We start from the raw sequence: 27,139 nt of genomic DNA, 5'->3' as shown, positions 1-27,139 counted from the left end.
CAAGAAAGTGCTCAAGTTCTAATGGGGGTGTTTCAAAAGGGCTCTGAAGCCAGAATGAAGGAGCTCCTATTGGCTAAATTTGGGACAATTTGAGCATCAGAAGAAATAATAACTATAAAGTGACTGCAATACAATAAATAAATAAAAATCCCCAGTCCATAATGATATGCAAAATTAAACAAAATGAAGAAAAAGAACAGGAAAAAAATGAGGAAATTCATTTGCCAATATAGAGGTGACTATTAATAACTCTTTATTCTGAATGAAGAGAGTTAGACAGTAATTCTGTCCTAACAGAAGGAACCGAGACTCATCTCCAGGTGATGGAGGAAAGCTCTTCTTTTGATGGATGCTAGCTAATAAAGAAAAAAATGGAAGATTTTAAAAAAATCACCAGACTCCAATGAAATAACTGATTAATGCAGCAGTCATTAATAAATATAACTATTGGATAAAATGTTAACAGGACTTCTGCTTTTGTTACAGATGGAGTAACAAGGATAAGATACACCCTAAAACACCAGACAAAATATATGAAACAATAACACTCAAGACATTGGACATCAGCCAGTGAAGGACAGTGATCCCTGAGAGATTGAAAACAAGTGAAGTGAGTACTCTGAATGTCCCAGCTTACTGCCTGCACTTTCCAGGCTGCAGCGTGAGGAAGGGGAATTTAGGCAGTGACTAGTGATTTCCTTGAGTTGAGTTGAGTTGAGTTGATGGAGCTGGCATTCCAGGGAAGCTAAGACGCCTAGAGTTTGCAGGGGTGAAAAGAAGTGAGCTGAACAAAGAAAACTCTGGAGATCTAAAGGGAATATCCCTCAAGTATTAAACTGACCGTCGTTTAGCACATGCATGTGAGGAAAACACCTGAGACCAGGGAAAGAGCCACCTGAAAAGATTAGAAGGGACAGTGCCAGGAGTTCACCCAGGGTCAGAAATAGTGCCTGTGTCCACCAGCCAGAGTGGAAAACCTCACAATTCACAGAGAACCAGATATAGTACTTCAAAGGATCTTGCTTCAGTAGTGGGAAAAATTCACCCCAGAATCAATGCAGCTTTAGTCCCACCTAACAAAACTTAAATGTAAGCTCCGAAAAGATCAAATTATAAGCAACTTAGTCATGTTCTAGAACAAAGCTGAAGGCATTTATTTATAGGGGAACAAAAAGGACCATATGGTATAATTCACAATATCTGGCATCCAATCAAAGATGCATGCAATTAAGCAGAAAAATACAACGGATAATGAGAGGAAAAATGGATCAACTGAAAGTGACTCATATATGATACAGGTGATAGAAAAAGAACATTGAAACCTTTATCATAACTGCATTGCATATGTTCAAGAAACCGGAGCAAAGATTTAACATGTTAAGAAATTGAGTTTGTATTTAAAAATTTTTAATAAAGAAAACTCTGGGCTCAGATGGCTTCATTGGTGAAATAACATCAATTTTATACAAAGCCTTCCAGAAAATTGAAGGAGGGACTACTTTCCAACACATTTTATGAGGCCAGCATTACTCTGATACCAAAATCAGACACAGACTTTATAAAAAAGAAAAAAAGAAAAAAAGAAAAAAACCCTACAGACCAGTATCTTTTATGAATATAGATGTAAAAATTCTAAACAAAAATTAATGAACTGAATCCAACAGTATATGAAAAGGATAATATATCATTTGCATTCCCAGGAATGCAAAGTTGGTTTAGCATTTGAAACTCAATTAATGTTTCTAAAAAGGAAAACCCAGCAAATTAGTAGTAGAAGGGAACCTTCTCAATCTGATAAAAAGCAACTATGAAAAACCTACAGCTGACATCATATTTAATGGTAAAAGACAGGATCCTCTACCCCAAGAACAAGTTTTCACTGCTTCTATCCAATATTGTACTGGAGGTTGTAGCCAGTGCAATAAGGCAAAAAAGAAAAAAAAAAAAAAAAGAAAAGTTATACAGATTAGAAAGGAAGATATAAAACTTTCTTTATTCTCAGATAACATGATCATTTGCATAGAAAATACTAGAGAATCTATATAAAAATAATTAGAAATAAGTGAGTTAAGCAAGCTTGTAGGATGCCAGTTCAATATATGTCAGCTGACTTTCTTATATACTAGAAATAATCAGAGATTAAAATTTAAAAATAGTACCATTTACAAGAGCATCAAAATATTAAATACTTAGGGATACACATGACAAAAATGTTTACTGTAAACTATGAAACATTCCTGAAATTAAAGAAGACCTAAATAAATGCAGAGCTATTGTGTTCATGGATCAGAAGACACAATATTGTTAAAATGTCACTTCTCCCCAATTGATCTATAGATTCAATGCTATGTCAATTAAAATCTCAGAAAACTTTGTTTTGTAGAAATTGACAAGTTGATTCGAAAATTCATATGGAAAAGGAAAGGACCTTGTAGAGCAAAAGCCATTTTGAAAAAGAACAAAGTTGGAGGACTTACACTATCTAACTTTAGCACTTATAAGCTGCAGTAATCAAGAGTGTGGTATTGCTATAACATAGACAAACAGATCAGTAGAACAGAATGAGAAGTCAAGAAATAGACTTATGCAGATTATGTCAACTGATTTTCAGCAAAGATGCAAAGACAATTTAGTTTCAATAGATGCTGGAACAATTTGATATGCATATCCATACCTCACACCATATACAAAAATTAACCCCCAAATGATCACATATCAAAATATAAAAACCTAAAACTACACAATTTCTAGAAGAAAACAAGAGAAAAACTTCATGACAGGTGACAGATTAGGCAAAGATTTATGAGGTATGAAAACAAAAATATGATTTATAAAATTAAAAATAGACAAATTGCATATAATCAAAACTAAGAACTTTTGCTTATTGAAAGACACTGTTAAGAAAATTTAAAAGACAAGCCACATACTAGGAGAAAACATTTGCAATTCACATATGTGATAAAGGTCTTGCACCCAGAATATATAAAGAACTCTCAAAACTCTACAATAAGAAAAAAAAATTTTTTTAATGGGCTAAATATTTGAACAGAAACTTTACAAAAGAATATATACAGATGGCAAATAAGTACATGAAAAGATGCTCAACATCATTATTCATCCAGGCAAATGCAAATTAAAACGGTAAGGGGATACAACTACGTACCCATTGAAATGGCAAAAACCTAAAAAGATTGACCATACCAAGTGCTGATAAGCATGTGGAAGAACTGGAACTCTCATCACTGCTGGTGAGAATGTAAAATGGTACAACCACTTTGGACAACAGTTTGGTAATTTCTTATAAAGTTAATCAGATTCCTATCAGTTGGGTATTTACCGTAGAGATACAAAAGCACATGTCCATACAAAAACCTGTTTGTAAATATTTATAACAGCTTTATTTATAACGGCCTGCACTGGAAAATATCCCAAATATTCCTCAAGATGTGAATGGATAAATAAATGGTGCAATATCCATACCATGGGATCTATTCAACAAGAAAAAGGAATGAACTATTGATACACACACAATAGGGATGCATCTCAGAATAATTATACTCAGTGAAATAATCCAGACAAAAGAAGAGTACTTACTGTGGGATTCTATTTATATATAAAGTTTTAGAAAATGCAAATTAATCTGTAGTGGTAGAAAGCAGATCTGTGGTTGTCTTAATGATGGGGGAAGGGAGGAGAGGATAAGGGGAAACTTTTGGGGGAGGTAATGGATATGTTCATTACCTTTATTGTATTATGATTTCATGATGTATACACATTTCAAAACTTACCAAATTGTACACCTTAAAACACATGCAGTTTAATATATGGCAATTATATGTCAATAGGGATGTTTTTAAAAGTTGATACAATGTTTGTGTGCTACCAAAGTATTACCTCACAGATTAACTGCTAATTAGTAAGTGGGAAACAAATCTACAAAACATATCTGGCAGCTGCCATGGTAACCAATTAATAAAATTTAACATCACTAATGGTGGGACAAACTGGCAATAAGTGCCTCCTAATGTAATTTAGTAAGTTCACAGAAACCTATTTTTACACAAAAGGTTTAACCTGAATCTTATCAAATCGTCAAATTTAGAGAAAATACTAGGGATAGACGAAGAAGCTAAATAAGACCTCATGAAACAGACAAATCCAGAATGTGGGACATTCTACAAGAAAATTTTCCTAGTCTCTTCAAAAAGTCAATACGTGGGGGAAAAACTGATAAGGAATGAAAAACGCCATGTGTGAACTTTTATTGAATTCTACTTTAAAAAAAAAAAAAAACCAGAAAACATTTTGGAGAAGATTGATGAAAATTCAATAAGGATTAAAAATCTGTCAAAATGTATACTTGTCCCCACAAAATCTTCCCTCTTCAAGGTTGTTTACCACACTCCTAAGTGAAAAGAATATTGCCCACATATAATTGCAGAGGTCTTGTGAAGCCATATACCTTGGAAATGGTGAAGTAGGCTGTGGTTTGAAGCAGAGGAAGAAAACTGAAGTGGTTCCTTAATGAAATGATGCTGTCTACTCCAGAATTAGTGCCATTTCTTCCAATACCTTGAAAAAACTGTAGAGGGATTGTCAGCTATACCTTTAGTATGACCTACCAGTGGAATCACTTTTTGGTTTTCCTCCCTTGTGTTGCATTGACACCATCAAAGAATCCTGTTTATAATCCCTTTTTAGACATACAAAGACCATCATTAATGTCAGAGTAAAATTTGCAAAGTAAAACTTCCACTAGAAGAACAATCTTAACATTCTCTGTAGAGATGGAGACCTGTGATGCTTGATAGAACACCTAACCTTGCAGCTTTGAAGAAGACATAGATATACTTTATGCAAACACTGATGGCAAAGGAAGCTGCCCATCTTCCCGCAATAAGTCTGGTGGTCAATTTTCATGAAAGACATCAGCTTCATCAGACTCAGGACCTCGAATCACCACTTTTCAAGGTCTTTGTTTCAAACAAGAAAGAGCAGTAGAAAGTAACACACTTTCCTATAGACAGAAATTTGCTGGCTTTCTAGAAGACAGGTCTTGTTCACTTGAATGACCTTCAGGAAAAAAAATAGAGGGGAGGGACAAGGAATGTTGAGAGTAAAGGAACACTTACTTAGGACAATTGGACATGGATGAGTTTATTCATGGCTTGACTTATTGGTGGATACTTTTGATCAAATCAACGAGGTCACTCTTTCCATTCAAACCCTTACGCACTATTAGGAAAGCTACCAAGACTCCCTCCTATCCAAACTGCTGCTCTGGGAAAGGACATGGGAGAAGGCAACTGTGCTAGGAAAAAAAAAATGTTTTTTTAGGCTGAAGTAGAGACTACATTTTCCCCCCATTTTTCTGCAGGCAAAAATCTGTAAACACCTGGAATCCTGCAGAATTCTTTTGATGGTTGTTTCTGCTCCAGTGATCTTGAAATGAATTGTGAGTTCATGATCCTCAACTTGCTGACATCAAGCATGCAGATTCTGCCAAAAATGACCTCACAAAGGAATGGATGCTGCATGGATTAACCCAAAAGAGTTCCGGAAAAGTCTGGTGCTCCTTGCCTCAAGTCTGCCCTTGTCTTGCAAGCATTCGATGAGAGCTCTGATTCCATTACTACATTTGTGAACTATGTTTGTGAACAAGAGTTTTTCATCACTTGTCAGCCAAATCAAAAGACGGAATCCATTGAATGTCAAAAATGACATTTGCATTTTATCAAATAGCACTCCACAATTTCATCCTCTCATTCAAGCTAAATAGCAGCAGCTTTGCTGTTAAATTCACTTCTGAGTGAACCTTTTCTTTGTATGGAAAATTTCACATCTTTGCAAAAATTTTGCATATTTCCCAAGGAATGGCTATTAATTTGTGCCTGAAAAAATGAGAATGAAGCTTAAGCATAAAGATTGTTTATACATTCTGTGTAAGTGTGAAAAAGGAATTTCCTTTGTTGCAAATGGTGCAAAACATTGTGGGTCTATGTTTACGTGCTTTTTTCTGGGATGTAATATCATTGCTTCTCTTGGTTTCTCAAAGTAGTACCGTAACCTATAAAGGTAAGAAACCCTGCTAAAAGAATGAAACTCTAACAGTGGAGTTTCAGGCATTGCTCAGTAGCTGGGGCAGGATTCATAAAGCATCCAGCTTTTCCAGTGCCCTAAAACTTTGCAGCTAAGGTGATCTCCTCCATCACCTATGCCTAAGTTCATTCTTCTAGAGTCTACTTCAAGAGGTGAAAAGTCAAATGTTGCCTAATTTTTTACAAATCTGTCTTTTTCAACCAATTGTTTCACCACTTTTTTACGTACCCTGGCCTTACTCAGCTGTCATGCTCCTCTGAGTTTATCAACAGAGATCTCGTCCTATGCATAAGAAGCAGTAGCAGGGAAGTCAATCTTCATCATATTTTTATATTTGAGACTAATAATATCTCAGATTGTATGCTGTATTTTGAACATAATTTCCTGTATTTTTTTCTGTTAGAATTGGAAAATAAGTCTGCCATTGAAAATATTTCTGCAGTTACAGGGTTGACCCATAATATTGCTCTAGAAATAGAGACAGTAAAGTACAAGTAGAGGATAAGATCATTGATTATGTCATTGGTGTTGTATTACCACAACAGTGTCACATCTGTCTTTCTTTGCTATATGAACCAATGATATATGAACAAAAATTAATGTGATGGAGAGGCACAAATTTTTGAAACTTTATTAAATATTTATTAATTAACAAAGTAGCTCAAAAGCAATGATGAAATAAGAAAATCTAAAACTGACAGCAAATAGAATTTTGTTTGTGTGATTTTTTCAAATAGAAGTCACAATATTCTCATTCAACCTCATTTGTAGATGTCACACTATTGTGGTGACTACAATCTACTCCTCTTTACCATGTGTTTAATTAAATAGCTCCCTCATGGATACACTTAATCACTTTTGAATATATATTTTAGAAAAAATTAATAAATTCCATGGCACTAGCCTAAGTGCAATTGAAGCACTTCTCAAGTAGGAAACATAATATGAATTTTTTCTGCTAGATATAGAATTCAAATAGTAGAGAAGACCAAAATCTGTCCAAACAATTTATTTTTTAATTGTGCTACTTTTCGAGTTCTCTCCTCTACTTGACTTTCCATAAGATGGGATTTCAGGAGCTATGTAACATTTCTAAAATGTTACAAAGGTCTTTAAAAAATTTTTCTCCATCGACTTATCTGACATCTGGGAATTGGGAGAATAATCCTAAATATTTTAAAAGTTATATTAAAAATGTTCATTGCAATGAAAACTATGATTTCTAAAAGTTTAAAATTCCTATAATTGTTTAAAAGATTGAAAATAATTTAATTAAGTGTTTGAAATAAGAAACATGAAAAATAATAAAGACTAATGAAAATAAAGCAGGAGATGGGAAATAATCTAAAATCTCTGAAATTAATGAAATAAAAGAAAGAATACAGAAAACCAAAAGCTGATTCATTAAAAGAACAAATGTAACTCCTTGTAAAAGTGATTAAGAAAAATTATGTTTAATATTAGGAATGAGAAATAAGATAAACTCATAAAATTATTTTTTAAATTATAAAAATATAATGTGTAAGTTTATGACAATAAATTTTAAAATATATGAAAAACAAATTATGTACTAAAAAGAGAAAACTTGAATAAGTAAGTAATTTAGGAGAAATCAGAATTATAACTTAAGATATATGATTCTTAAAAACACCAGACGCAAAGAGATTTATATTGATAGCTGAGTAATAGCTAACGTTTGAAGAACAAATAATTCCTATGTTATTTAAACTCTAGCAAACCATAGAAAAATATGGAAATTCCCCCCATTAATTTTATGAAGCTAGGACAACTTTATATCACATCCTAATAAAGATGGAACAAAAAAGATAACTGTAGAACAAATCCATCTACAAATGATCTAAATGACCTTTCAGTAAACTGCATCTCCATGTGCACTGATAATAATAAGAGCTAACACAGCAGCTTCTCTCTGCCAGACCCTATTCTAAGCTTTTTATACATATTAATTCATTTAATACTCAGAAAAATCCCATGAGGTAAGTACTTTTATTACCTCCATTCTACAGATAAGGAACTGAAAGCAGACAAAGGTACTCTCCTAGGATCACACAGTAAGACTTGGAGTTGGGATTTGAGTGTAGGCAGTCTGGCTCAAGTCCAGGCTTTGTACCACTGAACAAAACTGCTACAGCCAAGTGGAACTCATTCTGTAAATATCATTCAACTTCAAAATATCCATCAAATTAGTTCACTGAGCAACACACTAAAAGAGGAAAGACTGTATTATTATATCAATATCCAGTCATTTTCAACAAAAACTCCTGGTAGTATAGAATTGAAGGAAATACCTTAATATGGTACAGACCACTTATAAAAGTCCCATGACAAACATATTAAGCAATAGCATATTAAAGTCATTTCCATTAAAATCAGGATCAAGAAGTGTGCCCACAATTATAATTTCCAGTTTTAGCTTAAATACTGAGATAAAAAAATAATCATTATAAATATTGAAAAAGAAGAGACAAAATTATCTTGTTTTTTCTTAATGCTATTATATATTCGAAAAGCCAAGAGGCTAATGCATTTTTTTTAGAAATAATAAGAGAAATTGGTAATGTGATTAGGTACAAGATAAATATTAAAAAACCCAGAATAATTTTATTTATAATTGCCATAACCACTTAGGAGTAGAAATGGAAAAAATATTCCATTGATATTAGCCAAACCAAAAGCAAACAAAAACCCACAACCTAAGATGGGCACAGGACCTATATTTGGAAAACTATAATTTTTGTTGAGGGATATAAAACAAAACCTGAACTAATAGAACATTTCCTGATCCTGCATGGAAGTCTTAATATTAAAAATATCTATCATTTCCAAATGGGTACAACAATTTAATGCAAATCCAATCAGAATACCCATTTTTAAAACTAGGCAAAATGAATCTAAAGTTTATATAAAGGGATAAATATCTGAGAAGAGCCAATAATTTTAGAGGAAGATGTGTGTGTGTGGAGGGCACAGGTACCACCTTGCCTTGCCAAATATTAAAACTTACTACAAATCTACTATAATAAAATGGTATTCCTATACATTTACCTAAAACATTTTGGGACAATACTAAAAGAATTTAAGAACACTATGTTCATAGTCAACAAGCTAACATAATTATTTAAATTAATTTTTTATTTACTCCAATATAGAACACTACCCTGATATATCACAGTAGAGATGGTAATAGAGCATTGTGATAAAACAGAGATGACAGGAACAAATTCAAAGATATATGGTAGCTTCATATATAACCAGATTGGCATTTCACTACAGGGTGATTCATCATTAATTGGATAAATGGTGTTGGCACAATTCTCCACTTGAAAAACACCCTCTAAACATTAAAATTCCATACTTATTTTTTTTAATTATGAGGGGAAAAATATAATAAGTTGAAAAGCAAATGGTAGGATGGAGCAAAATAATTGCATCATATGTGACCAAGTAAGTGTCATTTTCTCCAATATACAAATTCCTCATAAGAAAAAGACAAAAAAAAAAAAAAAAAATGAGCAAAGATATGAGCAGGGAATTCACAGACAAGAAAATGTAATCATTAACAAACACTTGAAAATATGCATAACCCTGCATTTTTCACAGAACTAAAACAAATAATTTTAAAATGTGTATGGAAACACAAAGACCCCAAATAGCCAAAACCATCTTGAAAGAGGAGAACAAAGCTGGAGGAATCATACACCCTGACTTCAGACTACACTACAAAGCTACAGGAATCAAAACAGTATGGTATTGGCACAAAAAACAGACACATAGATCAGTGGAGCAAAATAGCACAGAAATAAATCCACGCACTTAATTAATCAATTAATCTATGACAAAGGAGGCAAGAATATACAATGGAGAAAAGACAGTCTCTTCAATAAGTGGAGCTGGGAAAACTGGACAGCTACATGTAAAAGAATGAAATTAGAACATTCTCTAACACCACATACACAAGTAAACTCAAAATGGATTAAAGACCTAAATGTAAGTCCGGTAACCATAAAACTAGAAGAAAACATAGGCGAACACTCTCTGACATAAATTGTAGCAATATTTTCTTGGATCAGTCTCCTAAGGCAAAACAAATAAAAGCAAAAATAAAAAATGTGACCTAATTAAACTTAAAAGTTTTTGCACAGCCAAGGAAACCATCAATCTTTTTTTTTAAGAGGGAACAGTATAATTTATTGTATATTCATTCACCATAATACCTGATCAATACTTGTTTATAACATATTATGACATGTATTTTCCCAAGAAGCAAGGATTTGAAATTGAATACATAGGTATTAACTCAGAAGATTTATCTTTATTTCAAAATTTTTGTCTCATATATTATTTTTTTCATGTTAAATGTGGTTTTCTTGGGAAGTGAGTATTTTTATTGAATGAAAGATTTAAAAAATTCTATAGTGCTTTACAATTTTAAATAAAAAGGCAACCAACTAAATGGGAGAAAATATTTGCAAATGCTATGACTGACAGTGGTTAATATCCAAAATATATAAACAGCTCAGACAACTCAACATCAAAAAACAAACAACCGAATTAAAAAATGGGCAGAACACCTGAATAGACATTTTTCCAAAGAAGACATACAGATGGCCAACAGACACATGAAAAGATGCTCACATCATTAATTACCAGAGAAATGCAAATTAAAAGCACAATGAGGTATCACCTCACACCTGTCAGAATGGCTATCATCAAAAAGAACACAAATATCAAATACTGGCAAGGATGTGGAGAAAAGGGAACTGTCCTACACTGTTGGTAGGAATGTAAATTGGTGCAGCCACTGTGGAAAACAGTATGCAGGGCTCTCAAAAAACTAAAAATAGAACTACCATATGACCCAGCAATTCCACTCCTGGGTATATATCCCCAAAAAACAAAAACACTAATTCAAAAAGATGCATGCATCCCAATGTTCACAGCAGCATTATTTACAATTGCCAAGATGTGGAAGCAACCTAAGTATTCATCAACAGATGAATGGATAAAGAAGCTGTGGTATATATATATATATATATATATATATATATATATATATATATATATATATATATACACACACACACACACACACACACACACACACAATGGAATACTACTCAGCTATAAAAAAAAGAATGAAATTTTGCCATTTACAACTACATGGATGGACTTGGAGGGCATTATGCTAAGTGAAGTAAGTTGGACAGAGAAAGACAAATACTGTATGATGTCACTTATATGTGGAATCTAAAAAATACAACAAAGTAGTGAATATAAGGTAAAATAAACAGACTCATAATATACAGAACAAACTAGTGGTTACCAGTGGGGGAAGGGGGGAGGGACAAGATAGGAGTAGGGGATTAACAGGTACAAACTACTATGTATAAAATAAGTAAGCTACATGGATATATTGTACAACACAGGAAATATGGCCAATATTTTATAATAACTATAAATAACTAACATTTAAAAATTGTGAATCACTCTGTTGTACACCTGAAACTTATATAATATTGTACACTAACTATACTGCAATAAAAAAAGAAATATGCCTAACTCCATCAGTAGTATGGAACTACAAGTTAAGCAAGACACTTTTTCAACTTCAGATTGCCAATTATTAAGAGCAACAGATTCTAGTGTTGTTGAAGGTAGAGTTGAAACTGGCAATCTCATATAACTGATAAGAATGTCAATTACTACAGAATTTTATGAAATTAACCTGGTGAGATCTACTGAAAACTAAAATGTCCATATGCTTTAAGGATTCCACTTAGAAGAATGTAGCCTATAGAAATAAAAAGCAATACCTGAGGATATATGTTTAAAATTTTTCATTATGGCATAACTTATAAAAAAAAAAACCTCCAAATAACCTGAATGTCCCTTGTAAGAAACAGTGGAATAAATTATGATATATCCACACTGTGTACTATTATGCATCTTTTATAAAGGATGTTTCATGTACCTTATTGCTCTGGAGATATCCATGTTATATTACTAAGTGAAAAAAGACATTGTAGAATAATGTGGGTGTGATTTAAAGCTATTTTTAAAAACAAAAGAAAACAAACTCTCCCTATATACAAATGAACTTATTTACAAGACAGAAATAGGGTCACAGATGTAGAAAACAAACTTATGGTTACCAAGGGGGAAGGGGGGGAGGGATAAATTGGGATTGACATATACACACTACTATATATAAAGTAGATAACTAATAAGGACCTACTGTAGAGCACAGGGAACTCTACTCAATACTCTGTAATGACCTATATGGGAAAAGAATCTAAAAAAGAGTGGATATATGTATATGTATAACTGATTCACTTTGCTGTACAGCAGAACCTAACACAACACTGTAAATCAACTATACTCCAACTAAAATTTTAAAAAAATAAAAATGATTTCTCGGGCTTCCCTGGTGGTGCAGTGGTTGGGAGTCTAACTGCCAATGTAGGGGACGCGGGTTCCAGCCCTGGTCTGGGAGGATCCCGCATGCCGCTGAGCGGCTGGGCCCGTGAGCCGCAATTGCTGAGCCTGCGCGTCTGGAGCCTGTGCTCCGCAGTGAGAGGGGCCGCGATGGTGAGAGGCCCGCGCACCGCGATGGGGGGTGGCCCCCCCTTGCCACAGCTGGAGAGAGCCCTCGCACAGAAACGAGGACCCAACACAGCCAAAAATAAATAAATTAATTAATTTAAAAAAAAAAAAGATTTCTCAAAAAAAAAATTTTCTGTATTTTCCAAATAGTCTGAAATAATTGATATTATATAGCATGGTGTTCTTACAAGTGTTTTAGAGCTTTATTTAAGTATATTTAGAGATATTATTACTGAAGGATGAACGCAGTGCTACACTATTATTTATAATAGTAAAATGCTATATACTATATATAAACAATGACTTTATACATTACCATGTGTAGCATATTTTATATCTAAATGATAGTAATTATTATTTAGTAAATGATCACTAATTGCTAGTACTACTAGTACAAAATACTACTATTACTAAATACTGGTAATTATATAAGGATAAAATATTATATATTGTAATACAGTGAATAGCACACATATGAAATTTGGATGGTTAATATTTGAATTGTCATATAACAGTAAAGTTCTATATGATATATATAAATAATGACTTATAGTTGTTTTTACATATAGTATTTTACCCCTTAATAATAGTAGTAGTTACTTAGTAAATAATCATAATTTTTGAGGGATAAAGAGCTGAATATTGTAAGGCAATAAATAATATTTGGACAGTTACTCTTACCTTGAATTGTATAAAATATTTATTTCCTAGAGCTCAATGTTGAAACCTTATAATTTGCTTCAACTTTTAAATATCATGCTTCATTAGCAGTGTGGAATTTCAGCCTCCACTAACTAACCCCTATAGTTCTGTGCTGACATTCCTGTGCATTAGCTTAAAACAGTTCTGTTTACAGTGTCCAGGACTTTTGAAAAAGTCATATTAATAGTCAATAAAGAAGCATGATTGTGTAAATCCATCCTAGCAAACTCTGCCATGGCATATCATAGCAGAGAGGCTAGATAACTACCATATAACTGATTCAGTACAGAAAGAAAGTTGGGGAAAAACCTAGAATATTATCTCATACAATCTTACTGGACCATCATTTGGCATCTCAGAGCCTTTGTCCTCCCCAAACTGTAACCAGATATCTTGTCTCTAAATAATCATGTTATTTAGAGACATAATGACATATAAGTAAAGAATATTTCTACTTCTAATTCCTCCCCTTTGTACCCAATTGAATGTTTGTGCCGTCCTCACCATATCCTCTTGCCACCCAGCAAACTCAGTGGCGGTCAAGAGATGGGTGAACTAATGATGCCAAGCAAGGATCAAGAACCTTATGAGTACCAAAAAAAGTGTCCCTCCCTTTTTTTAATCCTCTAACTCACTAGAATAAAGATCTTGATATTAGAATGATGTCTTGACTCCCACCAGCCTCCAAGAAAGAGTTTTCACGTGAGTCAACAGGGAACCCAACAAAATCATCAGATCCAAAGGAAACTTTTTTTTTCAGCATCCACTATGCACCAGGCTCTTTGAGTTTTAAGGCACAGAAACCCATTCAAACTAAGGTAGGTAAAATGGGGAGGGAAATGGCAATAATTTAGGGCATCAGGGAAATCTCCCAGAACCTAAGGGTCATCATGGTTCATGAGTCTAGGAACAGAAAGAATCCTGAGCTAAGGCCTTGTCCCCATCTGTCAGGCCTTGTGCACTGTCTCTGCTGGTGTTTCAGTCTGTTTTCACTCATATTGGTTTCCATTCTTGCCCTCTCTCCCTACTTCTGCTTCCTCATCTCCTACTTGGCTCAGTTTCCCTGAAGGTCTCTTAGTATACAAATTCTAGGCAAAGGGAATATGATTTTTGAATCCATGAATGAATATATGCATGAATTAGTGGATCAATAAATGAATAAATCAGCATTACTCTCCTTTGAATTGGAACATTTATTGAAGATAAACAATCCACTGAACTCACTTATTTGCCCCAAATATCCACAGGTAGAATTTTGCAAAGATGACTTTGGATAAGCATATTGAGCCATCTATTTTATCATGATGTAATATTTTGAGGGTTCTATTTGAAGTCCCTTATCGTTATGCTCCCAAAAAATATCTACTAAAATAGTGGCTTGTTGAAATAAAGTCCATTAAAACGTAAGAAAAAAACAAAATCTTTTAAGTCAGGCACTTAAGTAATTTAGTATTTCATTTAAGCCTTACAATACCTAAACAATAGGTACTATTATTAGACCACTGAATGGAGAAATTTAGGCACACAGGGTTTAGAAGTCATTTTCACAATGTCACAGTGGACGCAGGATTCCCACAGGGTTTCTCTGACTATAGCTCAAGTGCTTAGCCATTGCCCTATATAGCCTACTTTGTACTCTCAGTGAAATGAGACTTTTAAGCCCTGTGTTATACAAATCTAGTTAATAACAATACAAATGTTTTGCTAAAGTTTAGCAGTTAAACATTGTGACTACTTAGTAGTTAACCTGGAAGTACAGTAGAGTTGGCAAAATGAGGAGATGATATTTGTAATCTTTAGTTTCTTTTAAGCACTTTAGTTTTTGTTTTTTAAATACTTGCAATTAATTCAGAACTCTGCAAGGATTTTGCATGAATCTCAAATCTGCCCTAATACTCTCATCAGTTACAGTGTTAGTAGGACAGAGTTGAAGATATAATCTCCTTTATTTATTGTGAGTGTAACCTGTGGAATTATTCTTGACTTTCAAAGCTTAAAATAGCATTTCTAAATTCCAACTCTAATTGCCATATCATTTAAAAGTTATTAGCCACTACTTTAAAATACACATAAATTTACATAATTTAAAAAGCAGAGTACAGTATATAATTTTTAATGTGTACTTTCCTTTGGACTGTTGGCGATTATTACATATTTTGATGTTGGAGTATACTTCTCTGCTATAATCATGAGTGAACTACTATATCACTGCATATCCACTTCTATTTTACTATAAAATACGACTCCCTTGGCCTTTTACATGAGATCATAGTAGCTGTCCTTTAGTGTATCCTCTTGTCTCCATACAGCACTTTTACCCATCCCAGGCTAAAGAGTTGTCTTTCTAGTCTTCTAAATCTCCAATAAAGAAATACATGTTTTCATTATCTACATAATGGCCTCAATTCTCCATTTCCCTTTGGGTATGAACACTGGTCTGAAACTGCATTACATCATCTGTGATTCCAAGTTCATTTTTAACCTCAGCACAGAGGCAACTGGCAGGTTCTATTAAACCAGAGTTTAGTTCTATTTTATTTTATTTTATTTTTTATAGATTTTACTTACTTACTTACTTACTTATTTATTTATTTATTTATTGGCTGCGTTGGGTCTTCCGTTGCTGTGCGCGGGCTTTCTCTAGCTGCAGCAAGCGCGGGCTACTCTTCGTTGAGGTGTGAGGGCTTCTCATTGCGGTGGCTTCTCTTGTTGCAGAGCACAGGCTCTAGGTGTGCAGGCTTCAGTAGTTGTGACACACGGGCCTCAGTAGTTGTGGCACACGGGCTTCAGTAGTTGTGGCACATGGGTTTAGTTCTCTGCTGCATGTGGGATCTTCCCAGACCAGGGCTCGATCCCATGTCTCCTGCATTGGCAGGCAGATTCTTAACCACTGCACCACCAGGGAAGCCCTAGTTCTATTTTAGTTCTATTTTTTCTACTCTGCTAGGATCTTAACTCCAGGATCATAGTTCAGGTACAGCATATCATCCTGGTATCTTACATCACTAAGGTTTTCTTCTCTCTCATAAAGACAATTTCATTGGCCAATATTACCTGGCGTGGATCTGGCTCTAATATCTTCCCCAGGCTTACAGGTTCTTTTACTGACCTTGCTTAAATTTAAGTATACCTTGAGTTTGTAGAGCTATTCAGAGAGAAGTCAAAGGTAAATGTGGCTTTAATAATTGAATGTAGAGCAGAAATTTTTGCAAAATTATTACTGGTTTTTCTTTAAAAAATATCTGACAGAACGTCAGTAGAATTTATCTGAATTCATCATTCAAGTCTTTCTGTCCTAATCAATTGTAACAAAATTTTTAATTTTGCCAGGAATTTTCCTTTTTCTCTTTGAATAGCACAGGCAAAATACCAATTCTCAATCTATGAAATGCAAAAAGAGAACACTTCTTAAGGATTTACTGGCTTAATGGAAAAGGATACACTGAGGAAAGAAGTATTAGCTTATAAAATTTTCCCTGGGCTGTGTGTTTCTATCAATCTGCAGAGGAGACAAAATTAGATCTGTAGGACTGTTTTTCTGAGCTCTTGGTAAGGTCTCTGTATCTCCTTACTGTCGTGCCTATATTGAGGTTTCAAGACAGCAATTTCACTTCTAGCAAGTAATTAAAACAATAATTAAAATAACAAGACAAGATGTATCCCTTGTTCCTCACTCCCTTGCAAATTGTACTATGAGAAGCAAAGGCTCAGGCTTCCCTGGTGGCGCAGTGGTTGAGAATCTGCCTGCCAAGGCAGGGGACACAGGTTCGAGCCCTGATCTGGGAAGATCCCACATGTTGTGGAGCAACTAAGCCCGTGCACCACAACTACTGAGCCTGCGCTCTAGAGCCTGCGAGCCACAACTACTGAGCCTGCGTGGCACAACTACTGAAGCCCGTGTGCCACGACTACTGAAGCCCACGTGCCTAGAGCCTGTGCCCTGCAACAAGAGAAGCCACTGCAATGAGAAGCCCATGCACCACAACAAAGAGTAGCCCCCGCTCACCACAACTAGAGAAAGCCTGCGCGCAGCAACGAAGACCCAACACAGCCAAAAATAAATTAATTAATTAATTAAATAAAATAAATTTAAAAAAAAAGAAGCAGAGGTTCTCTGCTTCTGCCTAAATGTGCTCTCACTCCCCCACATACACCAGTTGTCTTGCAAATCAGAAGCCAGTCATAACCATTAAGAACTACCTTGTTATCCCTTATTTTGATTAATTCTCTTCCTCCAGAGCACACATTTAGACGATGACATCTGTTCTGAAAAGCTTCCATCTGGAAAGCCACAGTTCTCATTTTTTTCCCCTCTGCATATATAAGATTCATTGTCATGAAATAGGTTTTAAAAATAGTAATAAATATTTGATTTAATTAACCCACAGAAAATGTCAGTCTTTTAAAACTTCAAATTGAGGAAAGGAAACAGGAGATTTGTGTAAGTAAATCAGTTCCATCTTTTTTAAAAAAATCACATGACTAATATTATTTGTCAGTATGCCTTGGATTTGTCACACTAATTGATTAATAAATCATCTATTTACTGATGTTCCCATAGTAGAATCCCACATGTGCTATGGGTGTTCAATGATTTACATTTTAATTAATGATTTCTTTTCTCTGAAACTGAAGTGCCAATATGATTATAATGCATCTGCTGGGGGCAGAGTTCAGCAGAGCCTCTCAAGAGTAGAACTAACATAGAAGACAACAGGCGTTTTACCACAGGAGAGTCAATTAAACCAGCTCCCTCGAGATGTTCAGTCTCAGAGGAGTGAGCTCTCAAGTCCCTTCTCGCAAATAACTTCCCTGGTGGTCCAGTGGTTGGGACTTCGCCTTCCAATTGGGGGTGGGGGGGGGTTTGATCCCTGGTTGGGGAGCTGGGGTCCAACATGCCTCACAGCCAAAAAGCCAAAAGATAGAACAGAGGCAATGTTGTAACAAATTCAGTGAAGACTTTAAAAGGGTCCACATCAAAAAAATAAAAAAATTAAAAAAAAGAAAGAAAATATACAGAACAACACTTAAAAAGCCAAAAAAACCACAAATAGCTTCCTGATCACCTCTGCTGTACACATGGGCCACTGAACTAGATACTTAGGTCTTTATTTTATGCTCAGAAATTGCCTCTGTTGGCATCATTCATACTTTGTACGAGCTTTTGGCCCCTCGTGGTAAAGATGCATGGTGTAGGAATCCGATGGAACAAGGTTTTGAAACAGAATTGCCACTTACTAGCTGTGACCTTGTGGTAAATCTTTTGACTGTCTCCATTTCTTCATCTGAAAATAGTATTCAATGAGGCACGTTCTGTCAAGTATCAGGCACAAAGAAGCATTCAATAAATGAGAACTCTTCTCTCCTCTGTGGCCCTCCAGATCCAACTGGGTTTGGTATCTTCGTTGTTTTACATTTCAGTGATATAGAAGTTTATCCTTGTATGGTCCTTTGGGAGAAACGTGTCATAAACTTGCTAGATTTTCTACAATGAATGTGTATACGTTTTTAAATCAAGGGCAGGATGGAAAGCCCTTACTTTTCTGGATTCAAAGAGGCATCCACATGCTAAGCACACATTTTTTTTTTTAACTGAAGTATAGTTGATTTACAATATTGTGTTAGTTTCAGGTGTACAGCAAAGTGATTCAGATATATACATATTTTTTTCATTTTCTTTTCCATTATAGGTTATTACAAGATATTGAATATAGTTCTCTGTGCTATACAGTAAATCTTTGTTGTTTATCTATTTTATACATGGCAGTGTGTATCTGTTGATCCCAAATTCCTAATTTATCCCTCCCCCATCCCTTTCTGGTAACCATAAGTTTGTTTTCTATACCTGTGAGTCTGTTTCTGTTTTGTAAATAAGGTCATTTGTATTATTTTTTAGACTCCACATATAAGTGATATCATATGATATTTGTCTTTGTCTGACTTACTTCACTTAGTATGATATTCTCTAGGTCCATCCACATTGTTGCAAATGCCAATATGTCATTCTTTTTTATGATTGAGTAATATTCCATTGTATACATGTACCACATATTCTTTACCCATTCTTTTCTCCTGATGTATGCCCAGGAGTGGGATTGCTGAATCATATGGCAACTCTAGTTTTAGTTTTTTAAGGAACCTCCATACTGTTTTCCATAGAAGCTGCACCAGTTTACATTCCCAACAATAGTGTAGGAGGGTTCCCTTTTCTCCACAGCCTCTCCAGCATTTATTATTTGTAGACTTTTTAATGATGGCCATTCTGACCAGTGAGAGGTGATAGCTCATTGTGGTTTTGATTTGCATTTCTCTAATTATTAGCAATGTTGAACATCTTTTCATGTGCCTGTTGGCCATTGGTATGTCTTCTTTGGAGAAATGTTTATTTAGGTCTCCTGCCCAATTTTGATTGGATTGTTTTTTTGATATTGAGTTATATGAGCTATTTGTATATTTTGGAAATTAACCCCTTGTCAGTCACAGTTTTTGCGAATATTTTCTCCCAGTCTGTACGCTACCTTTTCCTTTTGTTTATGGTTTCCTTTTAAGTGCACATACTTTACTCCCTTCTCTCTGGAAATCTCATTAAATAATAGTACAGAAATTTAAAAGGGAATAAAAGCAAAACTATTTAGAGAGTGACCTTCACAGATGAGAGATATAAACAAATTTCTGGAAGACAGGAGCAGATAGAAGCTGATATATTTTTTTAAATGGCTAAGGAGGCTGCGGTCTAGAGTACTCTAGGAGGTGGCGGCAGTGAAGAAGGGAACCCATCTTTGCAACAAGGTTTCAGTGCGGTTCTCTGTGCAGGTGTGATAGATAGGATAGAGGGCTGGGAGGAGCTGAAAATATAGGGATAAACTGAAAGCTGAGTACAAGGTAGGTAACTCCTCACACACCTCTCTCATTCCCACTTACAGTAGACATGCCATTTGGCATTGATGCCCAGGGAAAAAACTCAAGGTTTCTCCTCTAAAGAAATATAGTGAACTATCAGCTGAGAACCAGGAGACAAACAGAGATTTTCCATATTTTGTCATTTGGTGGGTCTCCAGGGAAAAGCCACCTCCTAGACCACATCCCTCCAGTCTACAAGTTTCACGTACATACACACATCTCCTATTCAGCCTTTCTGTTAGATTGGAAGGTTGATCTTGGAGAAAATAAAAATAATTCAGGGATTTCCCTGGTGGCACAGTGATTAAGAATTCGCCTGCTAATGCAGGGGACACAGGCTCGAGCCCTGGTCCGGGAAGATCCCACATGCCACGGAGCACCTAAGCCCGTGTGCCACAACTACTGAGCCTGTGTGCCACAACTACTGAAACCCGCATGCCTAGAGCCTGTGCTCTGCAACAAGAGAAGCCACCGCAATGAGAAGCCCGCGCACTGCAAAGAAGAGTAGCCCCCGCTTGCAGCAACTAGAGAAAGCCTGCACGCAGCAACAAAGACCCAACACAGCCATAAATAAATAAATAAGTAAATTTATTTTAAAAAATAATAATAATTCAGGTAATATAAGAGCCCTTTCAAAAAATCTCTATTAGTATCTTCAGAGAGTCTATAACACATGGCACTCATAGAAAGTATGTATATAAAGAGGCCCTCACAAAACAAGAACTAAAGTTCCAGTTATAAGATAAATAAGTCATGAAGATGTAATGTACAGCATGGTGACTATAGTTGATAATACTTTATTGCATATTTGAAAGCTGCTAAGAGATTGAATCGTAAAAGTTCTCATCACAAGAAAAAGAATTATAACTGTGTAGTATAGATGTTAACTAAACTTACTGTGGTAATCATTTTGCAATCAAATCATTATCATTATAATATCATAATTATCAAATCATAATGTTGTACCCCTTAAACAAATGCCATGTTATATGTCAGTTGTATCTCAATTAGAAAAAAAAAAACAAGAACAAGCTCCTTGAAATAAGAAAAATTGGTAATAAAAATTATAAAATTAATGTAATAGTGGAAAATAAAATCAAGGAATTTTCCCCAGAAAAGAATAACAATAATAAAAACAAAATCCCAACGAAATAGACAATAGGAGGGGGAAAAAAAGATACAGAGGATTAATCCATTCAATTAGTAAAAATTCTAATAAAGGGACTTAAGAAACCAAGGAAACCAAGTGAAACAAAGAAGGCATGTCCAGTGTTTTATTTCCATTGTATTATGCTTTATGCCCCCTCATATGTCTTAAATATTTCTTAGTAAAATAATTTAAAGACCCAGACTCAGATATATCATTGTGAGATCTCAGAGCACAAAGAATGTAAAAATATTCTAAATCTTCCAGAGAGAAACAACAGCTAACCCACAGGAAATGAAAGTCAACTGCATTAGCCTTCTCGGCAGCAAATTTCTGAGGAAAAATAACTTTGAACAAAGAGTACCATGCAAAAGCTATCGACTTTGAATAGGAAATTGTCATTTTCCTTTTTTCAACATGTAAGAACTTGCAGAGTTTACTTTGTACTATCTATTTCTGAAGAATTTACTTGAAGATGAACACCAAGAAAGAGGATGATACAGAAATCAAGAAACCATGTCACTAAAAAGGAATCTAATGAACGTAAATTTCAAGGTGACAGTTGAGAAGCTATTCCGAAAAAAATCAGTCCAAATTAGAATGTGAAATCATAGGACTCCAAGGAGACACTCCCCAATAAGTAGAAGAAGGAGAAGAAAAAATCAAATCAACAGAATAAATAAGATATTCAGAATACAGTGAATAAAGCATGTTATTTTTCATTCACTAGCAATATAACAATAGAAAAAGCAATCAGAAACCAGGGAAAAATCAATAAAAATTGTAATTCAAATATGCAGCAGCTAAACTGGAGTCTGGTTTTGAATAACTGATAGAATATAAGAAGGAGAAGACATTTGATGTTGATGCCTAGAACATTTCCCTTTGAGAGATTCAAGGGTCATGACAGTGGAACCACAGAGAGAGTTGTGTTGATTGCCATTATATGGCTCTGTGATAAACCAGAGTCATCACTCATAAAAGAGTAAACACTGTTTTGTTGTGTTTTGTTTTTTTACCTCAACACACAGAATCAACCTATAGACAAAGCACAGGAGGCTTAATTATGATTACAAAACAGATTATAAATTTATCAACATTGACAATATAAAGGTTGAAGAACAACTAACAGAGGTCGGGAAATAAGGGAGGGAAGAGAGGTAGAAGAAAGGGTAGGGGTGTTAACATCCTCGGCATAAAAGATGGGCAATCAAGAGGGACTTGTGAAAGCCAAAGGATGTAATGAAATTTTAAGTATACTGTTTACAGTTATAAAAAACTAAAAATACTAATATGAAAATACAAATTGGAACAATGGGGGAGCTAAATCCTCACCCATGATAGCAGAAAATCAATATTTAATATCCCAAGTCGACAGATCAAGAAGTGGTAATGTAAATATGTAATTTAGAGATGCATTAGGTAACCACTAACAGAACTTACAACATAAATGATTAACCATGGCTGCTTCTGGAGAGAGAGGCTGGAAATAAGGAGCGATAATGTGGGGACTGGTCCTTTCTCATTATAAGTTTTTCTGAACTGTTTGAATTTTTTACTTATGTGCTTTATTGCCTGGATTTTTTAAAAATCAAAAATTTTAAAGTCTGTTATGATATTTTACCCCATTTACAGAAAGTAACTTAACAGAGATTCTAAAAGGTACAGGCCTCTGCTAACTGGCTACTCTCCACAGCTGTAATGAAATAAAACTGAGGTTCAAAATCATCATGCAGAAGTTTTTTGAGATACTAATATGCCTTTATTAATGAAAAATTATACTGTACTTCAAAAAGTTGAGGTTTTGAGTTTAATCTTATTTTAACTTAAAAATGTTAGTTGAAAACGTCTGATGAAGACAATTATCCTTACTACTCAAATATTTGACTAAACTAGATCTTTTTCTCTGCACAACTTCTTTTTGTTGGTCCTCAAATTTTGGCAAAATCAAAGAAAATGTTCTACTTTGATTCTTTTTTTAAAAAATAAATTTATTTATTTTGTTTATTTATTTTTGGCTGTGTTGGGTCTTCGTTGCTGCGCGCGGGCTTTCTCTAGTTGCGGTGAGCAGGGGCTACTCTTCATTGCAGTGTGCGGGCTTCTCATTGCAGTGGCTTCTCTCGTTGCGGAGCACAGGCTCTAGGCACGCGGGCTTCAGTAGTTGTGGCACGTGGGCTCAGTAGTTGTGGCTCACGGGCTCTAGAGCACAGGCTCAGTAGTTGTGGTGCATGGGCTTAGTTGCTCCGTGGCATGTGGGATCCTCCTGGACCAGGAATCGAACCCGTGTCCCCTGCCTTGGCAGGCAGATTCTCAACCACTGCACCACCAGGGAAGCCCTCTACTTTGATTCTTAAGAGAAGCTAATAAAAAGAACTGAGGGGGGAAAATCTGCATATAAGAACCACCAACTTAGAATCAACCGCTTTATGTTATATTTTATTACTGTGCATATAAACAGTTTAGGTTTTTAAATGTGATATCCTTAATTTATTTTTTTTTAAGGAAAAGAGAAGGAATCCAAAAAAGGCTTGTGTCTTTTTTTACTATTTAAAAAATAGTTTGCATGTTTAATGTTTCCTCCTACTTTTATTAGGCCAGTTATAATGTAACCTAATGATACTTATCACAGGTTGGGTTTTCCAGAAGCAGATGCTGAAACAAAGTTTGGGGTGTGAGATCTTTATAGACATCAATAACTGTGAAAGGATGTGGGAAGAACTGGCAGAGGAAGAAGATGAACTGTAATGCCTGATAAAGCCCCTGGACCTTTGGGGAGGTTCTAGAGCAAATACTGCCAATAAAGTTGTCCCCCTTTGGACTGAAATGGCTGGTCCTTTATACCCCATCTCTAGAAGCGGGCTGACCCAGGACGGGCATAGTCTCAGGCCCAGCTGCTGTTTGCAACCCAGGCAGACCCTGAAGGAGCCGTCAGCTGGAAGCTATATGCTGATCACACCCTCCACAGCCGAGCAGTGAACCTGCCTTGAGGGGCATCTGGGTTACACATCTCTGTATCTTCATCACCACTGACCTGTGATAGTTAAATGCAAAAAGCGCCTACCTCATTAGGGAGAAACATGTCTGGTAAGCTGAGCCTGTGGTTAGCTGTGCTGTGTCCCACAGCGGCTATGGGAAATGGCTTTGTAGGTTACTTCAGCCATCCTTACTTTTGCTCAAAAATTATTTTACGATCCACAGCTCCAAGCACTTGGAAATGTCCTCTTTTCATCTTCTGCTGACTCTGCCTTCCATGGCTTTGGATCTTGACTCTACCTCCGTACTGAGCCTCATCTGATTCACAGCCTGACTTTGTTACAACACTGCCTGCGGGAACCTCACCCAGAAGTAGGTAGAAACCTGCAGATCACCAGACAGGTTCCATAGCACCCCACCCTAGTTGTCAGGAGCAGGGTGTCAGACATGCATGACACCAGACGCTGGGCAGGTCAGAGAATGCAGCAAAGACAAAGCAAGTCTGCCCCCAGTTGGAAGTGGTTTGAGAGGTCTTTGAGCCCACCACCCATTCATCAGTTGTTTCTGCCTGCAACCCTGATTTTCCTTAGGGGAACACCACTCCCTTGCTCAGGTCACATGGGTTGAGGCTGACCCAACCCTTGTGTGCTTGAGGTGGTCCTGTGGCCCAGGTCTGGCCAATCAGCCAATCTGGATAGAGCAATTGTGTCAAATGGACCCTCGACCCAACCATGGCAATAAAACTCTACTCCAAGACTTCAGACATATTATTGACAGGGTGCTTTCTCTCCATGGCAAATGCTCTGTGTAAGGCTATTTAAACCTCAATTTGGCCATGCCTGAAATGGGCCTATCAGCCACAGGGGCCGATAAGTTCCTTTCTATGTCTAAACTCATTTGAAATAGGTTTTTCCATTTGCCCCCCACAAAAAAGCCTGGGCTAATACAAATCCTCTCATAACCTCCTTACTAAGTGCTGGTCCAGTTGATTTGATGGGGAACTCACCACTCCTGCTTACACCAAATCAAAAGCCTCTTTGTAAGTGTACCCTTTATTTGGGCCTGTGGAGCTTTGTGGGCATAGGCATTCATCCAAATATTTTGTCTACATCAGTGGTTCTCACACTTGGCAGCACATCAGAATCAACGGGGAGACTTGAAAATTGGAGATTCCTGGGCCTCATCCTAGGTCTACAGAATCAGAATTTCTGGGTTTGTGGCCAAGGAAAGTGTGTATTTTACAAAGCTATGCAGACAGTTTTAATCTAGTGCCAGATTTAAAAGTCACTGATCCACATAATGCCAAGTAATTGTTCTATTAAAAGCAATAAACTGGTCAGCTGGAAAACAGTCATATACATGTCTCCTGTTTGCTTGCATTATATTTTTTACAGATCTGGTCCTTAAGTTCAAGAAGGAAACACATATCCTTCCTAAAGAAACAACAGCAGCTCTGGTGGAAGAAAATTTGAGTGGAAGAAAACTGAGAGGTGGATTTACGATGAAATTCATAAAGCTTAAGTTTCAGGGCTCCACACTTGAACTTGTAAGTGCTTCCATGGCCATAAGTTCTTGTAAAATTTAAGGAGTACAATATTTTAACTACAAATGGTTGAGACCACTGTCTCTTTCCACTTCAACTTCTCTTCAGTCGTATTTCCCCTTGTGTTGGGTGGCATGGGAAGGAGGAGCCACGGGTATTTTTGGACCCTGACTAAGGAAGCTGATGAGGTTACATATAGTTCTGGTTTAGTGTAATATTTATGTGGTCCACAGCCTCTTCCATGTATAGCTTAGTTACTGCTAGCTGCCCGAGTGCAAGAACAAATTTTAGGAATGATCCTACCACTCACTATACCAGCATATTCTACCTTGTAAAATGAAAGTTCAGGGTCCAACATGACCCTCATAATATGGTACAACATCGGGGACACCAAAGACATTTGAGTGAATTTTTCCTAAAATTGACAACAATCCTAAAAATGTACATGCCAATACCAATAATAAGTGGTGAAGCCAAAAGAAAGCTTTCCACATTATCAATCATAAAAAACATCATTTGATCCATCATGCTAGAGGGAAGTCTGATTCCCCCTGTTCTCTTAGTAGAGAGTATGACAAAATCATTGGTGCAAGAAGAGATAATCAAACACATGCAGACAATAATTTTATTTGGTGTATCAGATAGCTAATTATCAAAAAATGTCATTTTCTAAATTTTGAGATCTTCCCAGAATTTGTCAGCTTTAAATATTTTGCTGTTATGGTGTTGGTTTATATTATAATTCTAAATAAATATTTAATTTCTTATCTGATAATTTGAATTACTTTTCTTAAAAAGGGCCCCCATTCAAGCCCTGGTCTGGGAAGATCCCACATGCCGCGGAGCTACTAGGCCCGTGAGCCACAACTACTGAGCCTGCGCGTCTGGAGCCTGTGCTCCGCAACAAGAGAGGCCACGATAGTGAGAGGCCCACACACCATGATGAAGAGTGGCCCCCACTTGCCGCAACTAGAGAAAGCCCTAGCACAGAAACGAAGACCCAACATAGCAATCAATCAATCAATCAATCAATCAATCAATAAATCTTAAAAAAAAAAAAAGGGTCTCCAAAACTGTATGAGTTTCAGGCCTGTAGATTCACCCCTGGGTTGAAGTGGGCACCTTGCCCCTGCATGCTGGTAGTGGATGTG

General features: G+C 35.8%; 1 long non-coding RNA gene across 1 annotated transcript in view; it reads left to right on the top strand.

The window, feature by feature from the left end:
- Positions 1-26,653, top strand: part of LOC309662217 — an 81,030-nt gene extending 54,377 nt beyond the window's left edge. The window contains exon 3 of the long non-coding RNA XR_014264590.1: positions 487-26,653. This is a non-coding gene — a long non-coding RNA (uncharacterized lncRNA). The remainder of the gene's footprint in view (positions 1-486) is intronic.
- The last annotated feature ends 486 nt before the right edge of the window (positions 26,654-27,139 follow it).

Source organism: Balaenoptera physalus, assembly GCF_965194825.1.
Source record: "Balaenoptera physalus genome assembly, chromosome: 6".
NCBI classification, from domain to species: domain Eukaryota; kingdom Metazoa; phylum Chordata; class Mammalia; order Artiodactyla; family Balaenopteridae; genus Balaenoptera; species Balaenoptera physalus.
The sequence above is the reverse complement of the archived record's forward strand: the minus strand, read 5'-3'. Positions and strand labels throughout refer to the sequence as shown.